The sequence below is a fragment of the Typopeltis vanoorti genome, chromosome 5 (assembly GCF_054136105.1).
Source record: "Typopeltis vanoorti isolate ZY-2024b chromosome 5, IOZ_Tvanoo_1.0, whole genome shotgun sequence".
NCBI lineage: Eukaryota > Metazoa > Arthropoda > Arachnida > Uropygi > Thelyphonidae > Typopeltis > Typopeltis vanoorti.
The window spans coordinates 66537749-66545608 of record NC_143553.1 but is presented as its reverse complement, the minus strand read 5'-3'; the positions used below and the strand labels follow the sequence as shown (position 1 = coordinate 66545608).

General features: G+C 34.3%; 1 protein-coding gene across 2 annotated transcripts in view; it reads left to right on the top strand.

Annotated features, from left to right (window-relative positions):
* Positions 1-1262: 1262 nt before the first annotated feature.
* The window catches only part of LOC150106488 (leucine zipper putative tumor suppressor 2 homolog), a 155367-nt gene continuing 148769 nt past the window's right edge, over positions 1263-7860 (top strand). Inside the window, exon 1 of one of the 2 annotated variants that reach the window (XM_090392478.1) lies at positions 1263-1588. The gene's annotated coding sequence lies outside the window, so the exon portion shown is untranslated. Of the gene's footprint in view, positions 1593-7860 lie in introns of both variants that reach the window. The other variant, XM_090392477.1, reaches the window with a different exon arrangement.

Below are 7860 nucleotides of genomic sequence, written 5' to 3'. Positions count from 1 at the left end.
CGAATTAAGGGCGTGTGGAATCCTGGCGCAAATAGTTCTCAGGAGATCCGTTTTTAATCTATCAAGCGCAATAATCAAAAAACAAAAAACAGAATTAATTACTGAGAAGAAAAACTTCATTTCATTATTCACTTTTTAATAACAATAAAAAGAAAACATGATAATAACTAAATTTTTAAAATAATGTTGCGTTTTTCTAGCTTTGACAGATCCAAATTCCGTAATTATCTGGCCAAATTCCATTTCTTTCAATAACTTTCTTTAAATTGTCATTAAACATAGAGCATTAAGACGATAATTTAAACACTGATGATCAAAGTTCATTTTTTAGTCACACATAATTTTTAAATTGCCTAGGACTGTGGCCAATACGCTAACTCATTGCAATGCATGCTATAATATCCTCAGCAAAAATAAAATTAAAAAAAAACCTGATTTTCCGAACGCTGAGTTTTTAAGAATGTAAAAAATAATTCTAAATGCCATATTTATGTTGTTGTTGTTCTAGTTACAATTTCACATTCAATCATTAAAAAAAAAAAAAAAAAAAAAAAAAAAAAAAAAAAACCTGTCCCACACTTCTTTATATATATATACTGTATGTCTCTCCAATTCACCCCCCCCCCGAAACAGAAGCGTTAGGTGTAAGAAAAAGTATTTTGTTGTATGAAGGAAGAAAGTAGTAATCACGAATAAAATGTCACAAATCAGTCAAGAAAACATTGCCTCAGTGATGCAAACTTTTGATATGACTTTATTTTGCAAATGAAGCACGGGTCCATAGATATTCATCCATCCTTCTTTAAAAGTGCAGTTACCTATTTTTTTTTAAAGTAATAAAAGCAAACAAAGGAATTAAAAAACTGCATCGAAAACTTAGAAACAAAATCTTTGTTATCATTAAACTAGCCGCTATCTTAAATGTCATTTAGTAGCTCATTTAAGATTTTGGACGCTACACGTACACGAACAAGATGGCACTACAAGTTTTAATGTTAATAACAAAAACATTTCTTACAATTAATATTTAAAACATGCCGTCAGGAATGAGTTCTTGTAAGTATTGTTACTTTTTATAAATTTCTATCCTTCAAATTACATATTTATAATTGAATTAACAGTTTTGCTTTTCTTCATTCCTTTGTAATAATTACGCATCTTAAGTAACCAACCTTCCATACCTCAAATACAATGGCTTGGTCCGCGTGGGTTGCTATAGCTCTTACTTCTCACCGTCGCTAGCAGACGAACCGAGTGAGAGTGGTAAGCTTGTGTTGTATCTGGGGCACTTCCTGACTGTTCTTAAACTTCCATTTGCCTAGAGACGATGATTAGTGGAATTTGTTGTAAAGATTATACAATGACACGTTTAAAGTGCATAGTGTATCCGTATACATTTTCTGTTGTCTGTGCACATGTAGTTTAAATAGCTGAACGTCCTGTAGTCTCCAGAAGCCTATAATTCAGCCAGGTGTCTGGCTGGTCAGCTTTAAGAGACGCACACAGTCTAAGAACACTGACGAAAAGCTGCTAGCGGCGCCGACCGCAGTCTGGAGCAATTGTACCCTCAGGTGATTTAACAAAGAGAGTATGTAAGTAGCGTTTTGTTTCTGCTCTTTAGAAACGAGTCTTCTGTCGCAGACACGTGTTTATGCTTTTAGTGCATTAATCACTATTGTCATTATTAGCTCGAAACAGTTTGCAGTATTGTTCGTGATATTTTCTCCAGATAGCATCAGTATGTCCACTAATGCGTAAAGCAGAAAATGAACTAATTTCGATAATTATTCAGATTATAAATTTTGTAAATTTTTGTGTATGCATAATAATAATCATCATCATCTAATAAAGTACTCATATTTCACTATGCACTTGAAAATACTGCACAATGTATATTTTTTTTTAGCTAATAAGATAAGCTTGTCATATTATACATAACAATCAAATCTACCATATTATTATTTAGTTTTGGAAAGCGATATTATGTAAGAATTTAAAAAATTTACCTCCTTCCTTTCTCTTTTTCGGCCACACACACAAACTACAGTGCGTATATTCTGTTAAGTAAATATATGTGCGTGCATCATATTGAATATGATTCTTTATCTTCTGTTGAAGATATATTTGCCGTACAGATGTCAGCTATTCTTTAGACACTTCACTCCAAATCATGACAAATCACTACGCTTTCTCTCTTTATCTCTCTCCTCACATTGATGATCACGTGCACATTCCGTCAGATCACTAGTGATGTTATGTCGAATATATTATTATTATTATTATGTGACTCGCGAACAAATAACCAGATTTCCTCTCTCTCTCTCTCTCTCTCTCTCTCTCTCTCTCTCTCTCTCTCTCTCTCTCTCTCTCTCACACACACACACACACACACACACACACACACACACACACACACACACACACACACACACACACACACACACATCGCGGGAAATGGTTCAGGTTTTATGTTGTCCAGTATGCATCTTTTTTTGCGTGGAGCTGTTTTTTAATTTGTTATGACCAGTGACAATCCAGAAGGAATGAACCCAGGTAGCGAAATTAATTATGAACAAAGCCTTATTGCAGAGTAGCCAGAAGTACAAAGTATTGTTTTTCTTGAGTAGGTCAGCGTAAGCCGTAAGTGAACGAGTTCAATGTAAGCTCCATGTATAGTTCGGTTGCATCCGACTTGTAACTCCACTCTTGCCATGGTAAATCCAGAATTTGTGGAGCAGCTACAACGACTTCATTTCACCTTTTTAACTCATGATGTCATTATTTTAAAGGATACATAATATCCTTTACATATTAGTATTATTACGTGACACCTCCAAGGACTCATCGCTGGAGGGTACGCTACTCCACTACCTACATCTCACTGTTTCCTCTGCTACCTCCAACTACACACAATTCACTGTCGCCGCTACTTAATTCTCCAATTACACACACAACTCCATCTACTTCTCACCATCTACATCGCTAATATTTTGTCTGTAAACTGCGTGTGTTCTCCTGCCGATTTTTCTGTTTGCGGGATGAAAAACTCTAGTTTTTAGGAGGAAAAAAACCTTTAAACTGAACAGTTTCAATTTAAAAGGGTGGAACTCTGAGACTACGAAGGCGGCTAAGAACTTGGCTCCTTTGCTATACAACCTTGGGTAGAAAATGATCAGTTTAGGAAATAGGTATCCAAAGAAGTTCTTTCTCGGACATCTTATAGACAACTGTTCCTCCGTAGCAAAATATCATAACCACGGGACATCGCAGTTTTCGATTGGAAGAGATCTGAGTTTGATTCTCGTCGTGAATAGAGGAATCTTCATATGAGATTTTTCACTTGAAGGTGAGATATGTTTCTTTCCGAAACTCGGCTTTTTCATCCGCATATAGATAAATAGTCCTGAGAGCACACATTTTACAAGCATAAAAAATATTATCAGTGCTTGTATGAGGGTAGATGAAGGATTGAGTAGTGTAAACGTGAGTAGTGTACTCTTTCCCGATGAATCCGATGAGGTGTTACGTAATAATTGACAACTCGGGCAGTTTAGAAACTCCCAATGCTTTCAGTTTTTTTCAATTAAACTAACAGTTTGGTCTAAATTCTCGTTAAACAGGAATCATTGATTCAAATTTTCATTCCGTAAAGTGGCAAACTGAAAAATACATCCAATTAACAGACATAATATACTGACCTCATAACTTTAGTGGCTTTGGTTGTAATTCCAGCTAAGCAACTCCGTTCACTGATTTAACTTTTATGTTCCATAAAACACAGTGCTTTTTTGTTTTTTTATTCAACTGCCCTATCTTGACACTAACTGATTAGAATGACACGTTTTGGTCTGAAAAATATCTGCCTTTAAAATACCGACTTTGTATGAGTCCAAATGGTCTATAATGATTTACTAGCTGAAAAAAAAAAAAAAAAAGAAAGAAAAAAGTTGAGTCCTCGCCTTTCCCGAAGGCGAATCTATAGACGAATTCCTGTCTCTCATCTGCATACCTTTTCAAGAAGATTTATGTGTTCTGTATGCTGAGAGACTCAACTTTCTGGATTTGAACCCAGGTCTTATTTCTGAGCGAGACAGCCACCGAAGCATGCTTCTGTAGCATACGAATGTAGAATGTGATATTTTTTATTGCTTTGCTGAATCAAGAAAGTATTAAAAATAGTAGAGATTTGTGCAAAGATTACAGAATACAGTCCATAGTATCCTTTCGTGGGTGCAGTTACAGTTTAAGTGAATAGTGGTCATTAATAATATCTCCTTTGAAACTCAAAGTAGGACTTATATTCCAAGGCTTCCTTTAAATTTATGAGTCTGACATAAAGGCTTTGTTATATAAATATTCCCACAAGGAAGTAATTCCATGGATTACTAAATAATGACTAGTCTCAACAATCCGCATGAAAATCAATCGCCGATAACAGTTTAATAATTTTGATATTAATTTATGACTGCTGAGTGGAAATACCAAAATTTTCTTATATATTTCGAATTACAGGAAGTAACTAAGGAACAAGTGAAAAAACTTCAAAGATTAGACTTTAGTGCCGTGACAATCCATTTCACTGGTTGCTAGAAGACATTAGATTATGATATTTCATTAAATGTTAAATTTGATAATATGCCATGCTCTGTATAACTTCAAATTATGATTTTGTAATGTGGACCTTATCAAAAATTATGGATTTTTTATATATTCCACGCCTTATATTCCATTGTTTATTCAGGACTTCTGGATAGGTAATGTAAAAATGTGGGAAAACACACACACACACACACTAGGTTGTTGCTCCTGATATTTCCATTGCATTTGACCGGAACGAGTACCAAAACCTCGGCATAACTTCAAAGATCTCAAGGATATCTGCAACCAATTTTCTAAATGCTAATCTTCGTAACCGTTTGCTACTACTGAGGAAAGGTAATCGATTCATATCCTCCAAAAAAACGTTCTCACATGTTCTACAGAAAAAAAAAAAAAAGGAATTTCTACTTTTACATCAATGTATTACATTTGTAGCCACTTTTACATTCAAAATAGTTAGGCCTCCTTGTTTTGCTGCACATACTCGACTTTTTCACCTGAGTAATAAAGTGGTTACACACTACTCCCCTCCCTCTTAAATATACTAGTGCAGTTCAACAAAGGAGTAATTAGAGTGATTAACGTCTCTACACAAAGTTGTTCATCCCGTACAGTACAGTACAGAACAGAGCAGATACTTGTTTTATGTCTTTCTACAAACACTTCCATTCGATGATTTTCATGCGTGCATCGACAGTGCCCTTCAAAAGGTCTGAACACTCGAGCAGTAATCTATTAATGCAAACTTTAGAACCCTGCTTCATATAAATCGGCCATGAGAACACACGCACTTTACAGACAAAAAATACTGCTGTTATTAGTGGTGGTAGGCGGTAGATGATGGTGTGTGTGTGTGTGTGTGTGTGTGTGTTGATGGAGTAGTAGTGGTAGTAGTAGTAGGTAGGTGGAGGATTAAGTAGGAGAGACGGTGAGTTGTGTATAGTGGAGTTGAGTGCTCTCCCGCGATGATTTCTTGAACTCCTTGGAGATGTCTCGTAATAATATTCTTTATTACGTGACCGCTATAATAATAATAATAGTTATTATTCTACTCACTATCCTTGATTCATGCTTATAGCCTGAATGAAGTGGAAGTAAGCTACCAGCATCAGAATTTCATAGCCTCAACTACAATCATTCATAATGACTGTAATAAATAAAAAAAACCCACATTTAAATTATGTGCACTCTGGCGTCACCTAGTTTGGATGATATATAGAAAATTCATTAAAAGATAGCTCATCGAACGACAATTCATCGAACAATAATTAATTGATAAAGCAATTGATTGAAACGAACTACAATTAATAAAAACATGAATTGAAAGGCAATTTAATGAAAAATCAGTGATTGACAAAAACATATTAGGTTTCAGTGATTGACTGAGATCTAAAATATTTTCAGCACTGTTTATTTTTTATTTATTTATTTATTTTAACTTCTACTCCGTGCTTTTCTGCTTGTAAAGACACGGTTATTTTGTTATCATTAACAACTCATTCTCACTGTTCTGTACTCTTATGGCAATCAAAGAAACAAGAACAAGCTAACCAAACAAAGAAAAGGAAATGAAATAATGGTCAAAATGTACAATTAGATTCTCTTATTGCTGGCAAGCTGAAAATAATTTAACAACTTCTCTGGATTATTGAGAATCAACAATTTTTTGACAAAAGTACAGCATACGTATTAATCACTGAATAAGAATTTTAATATAACAAGATTTATAAATGCTCAATTTACAAGTTTATGTTTTAGTTTCTTATTTATTTTATACGCATGCAGTACAGATTGGCAACCAGTGGAATTGATTTATGTATATAACACTCAAATAACTTAATATGGGAGCACTTATTTCATGGCCAAGTGACAGCAGAATCATCAGTCGTTCCCAGGGGTAAAGAGTAACACCTCTCCCCCTACAAAGCTACGCTACTGATACTGAATGAATATGCTTACATCTGTAAATTAGCATTAAAAAAAGTCGTAGAACTATGCTTTATTTTCTGAACCAAAAATGATAAAACTGTTAGGTTTTATGATTAGCAGTTATCACGATATTGGGATTTTCGCAAACAACAATCTGGAAAAATCCGTAGTAGGTGAAGTTTTTTTTTTTTTTTTTGTTATTTTGTTTTTTATTTGTATGTTTGTTCAATTCAGTTGATTTATACTTTTTTGCGGAGTACTCTTCAGTTTCTGTCCTATAATAACAGTGAATTATAAGTTTTAATATATTGCTTGTACCGAAGGATTAATCAGTAGACTCGCTATGAAGTAATGCATATACATTACAGAATAATATTGTAGAATACAAGAAAAATCGTTATTTTTGAATAACTATTTAGTTCTATTTGTGGCCATCTAGGACAAATTCTCGATAACCACCTAATCATGTTGTTGGCATCTTATGTAATGTTAGATAATTTTAACGAATACATCAAACCAATATTTCACACAAAAAATTTCCATAAATAATGAAAAGGATTTCATTGTTTTTAAATTGATGGATTGTGGTTTTGATAGTGAATTGCCTTCCGATAAATTGTTTTTAGGTGTGATGATGATGATGACGATGTAGATTTTCGATGAATTTTAATGAAACCAATTGGATACCTGCTCTGCCTAATTCAGAAGTTACTCTTTTTTTTTTTGTTTCAAAATTTTCTCGTGTTATTCGATCTATTGTTTCTGCAGCATTAATGTTGTATGTCGTATTTTCTGTGATCAGTTCAATTCATAACTTGGCCCGGTTCCGCTTCTGTGGAAGATTTACTCTCTGAGTCGAATGTCATTTGCCATTATAGTAGTGCTGGATAGCATGTCCGATTACCACTTTTTTCTTCTTCCTCTAGTTGGTCTCTTTCTTTCAGTTTTTGATCTCATCACACTTGCTCTTAATTACTGGTATTATTTTCATTGGCGTGAGTTCCTCTATTTCACCTTGAATTTTTCCTTATCCAAGCCTTGGTACACTAAGGACAACAAAATTATTTTGCAATAAAATCGACGCTGCCCGTAACTGACCCAAAACAAAAATTTCAATTTCCTCTCTATTTAAGAAAATTCGTAAAAGTGGAAGCAGCTTATCCCGGTAATTTTGTAAAGATTTAGTGGAGAACCTGCCCGATTTCCAATAATATTCATGCCTGCCAATACTTTGTTAAAGAAATCATCGTAATATGTACTTCTCTCTTCCCCTTTTACATCAATAGGAGCGCTTCGTTGCACAGTCGCGAGAGCAGCGCGACTTGCCTGTGT